This window comes from Penaeus monodon, chromosome 19 (assembly GCF_015228065.2).
Source record: "Penaeus monodon isolate SGIC_2016 chromosome 19, NSTDA_Pmon_1, whole genome shotgun sequence".
In the NCBI taxonomy this organism is placed as follows: Eukaryota; Metazoa; Arthropoda; class Malacostraca; order Decapoda; family Penaeidae; genus Penaeus; species Penaeus monodon.
Window position 1 is genome coordinate 33,129,240 of NC_051404.1, and position 1,954 is coordinate 33,131,193.

At 43.7% G+C, this 1,954-nt stretch overlaps 1 long non-coding RNA gene across 1 annotated transcript in view; it reads right to left on the reverse strand.

Annotated features, from left to right (window-relative positions):
- Positions 1–1,381, reverse strand: part of LOC119585472 — a 15,863-nt gene extending 14,482 nt beyond the window's left edge. Inside the window, exon 1 of the long non-coding RNA XR_005229895.1 lies at positions 1,343–1,381. This is a non-coding gene — a long non-coding RNA (uncharacterized LOC119585472). The remainder of the gene's footprint in view (positions 1–1,342) is intronic.
- Between the last annotated feature and the right edge of the window lie 573 nt (positions 1,382–1,954).

A 1,954-nucleotide genomic window follows, 5' to 3' on the forward strand; every position in this document is an offset into this window, starting at 1 on the left:
AGCTTTCGTAGGTTTGTTAAAGAACCCTGTTTGCCACTGATTCAATTTCCTTCCACTATTACTGATGATCAAATTTCAGCCCTACTCAACCAACACTACAGGCATTGACAAGGGTAGTATTTCCACATATACATCCCTTATCCCTTAAACTTTGACCATTACTTAGAACAGCATCAACCAACTCACCATCATCATTCGGACCCTTAGCTACGCTACCAACCCTCTGTAAGCAAATGCCATTCATTATAAACGACGACCCTGATACACATTCAGCTTAATCTAATATTACATTACTTGAACTAAGCAATCGTGTTTCTCATCACCTATGTATTCTCCCCTCTTCATAAATGCATCACGTATCTTTTCCTTTCATGTTTGATACTTCAGTTTTACCAAGAAAGGTAAGGTGTTGACTGTTGTCATAGATACGCGTTCTTTAGCACCATTAAAGTTTATTTATTCCCCTGTTGTCATTCTAGTTCGAACATTTAGATTGTTTGGAGGTTTTACATTGAAGGAAGTGAGATTGGCCTATAAGATTTCAAACAATACAAAAGCCTATTTTCATCTTCGCCAAAAATATAGCATAAACAATACATTGGTCACATGAGTTTACACAAAAAACACTTCACTATTGGCGTGGTGTTGTGACATACACCATCCACACACACAAGTACCAGTTTCTTGGCTTGTACAGAATTTAGGCTGCCAACCAAACTAAACCTATTTATTCCCAGGTTCTAGAGCCAGGCTCACCTACCACCACATTGGCTCAACGTACCACACGCTTGCCCAAGACATGCCAACAAGCCGTCACTCACAGATACCCACAATGTGCTTCTTCCGAGGTCTTTTGGGCGTTATATAGTGTTATGGTGTTGGTCACTTTCGTCACAGGGAGCGCAATCAGGCCGTACCTCCTCTCGAACGCCTGGTGCTTATTTCAAACGTTTTCGAATTTGTTGTTTCACTCGCAGCACGGGGCCAGGACGTGCGGCTCGCCCTCCAGGACACACACACACGCCACTCATTTCAGGGAATCGTCTCTCTTCCAAGTCTCTGTGTGACAAAATGTTAATAGCTCCTTTGATTGGGTTGTATAGTATATTCATTTATTCTACACCAGGTTTACAGCGGCCTCTAACGTAACACTCAGACTTATGGCCTGTGCGTTCTCACCGAATTTTTCCACCTTTTCTGTTCGCTATTCGCGGTACCATCTTCAGTGCATATCCTCCCTCGTTAAAGAATCTTAAGATCGTTTCGAAATCAACTTCACACACCACTTAAACAACATATATCCGAATGTCACTACACGAAAATAAGAATCGGCGGAGCGTACCTCCCCACGTCTGCACCTGGACCCTGCGCCCAGAACACTGACTGACGGAGGCAGATGAAGGTCGGGTCCATCCAGCTGGCCTTAGTTCCCTCCGCGGACGCCAGGGGGAACCGTAGCGCCCACCTCAGGTCACGAGGCGCTACGTCAGGTCAAGGGATGCCATCGCTCCATTCTTATCTTATACTGGTAGATAAAAATATAGGTCGAAATAAATGCCAGAGTTATTTTTCCTCCTCTAGAACAGCCCAAGCCAGTTCACGTCAGTGGCAAGGGAGCAACAGGTCACGCACAAAGAGGTCCATTGCGTACGCCTCCTCCGTAGTCGGCCGTGAGCTGAGTAACGAACAAGATCAGCTCACTGTAAACGATAATATGTTACCTTCTTGAGAAACTCCTCATACGTGACTCATAAAATATCTCATGAAGTTCCTTTTGGTCCTCACTCTCTCCGCGGTCACTTTAAATCGTTTTGTATCAAGTGTGGATTGCTGTTTGGTGGGACCGTTGTGTCTAATAATTAAAAAACTGGATTTAGCTTACAAGGTCTGATTTAAGAGTTAAGTTACATTTATATCATGGAATGTATCAAGGTTATAATTGATTCTTACGAGG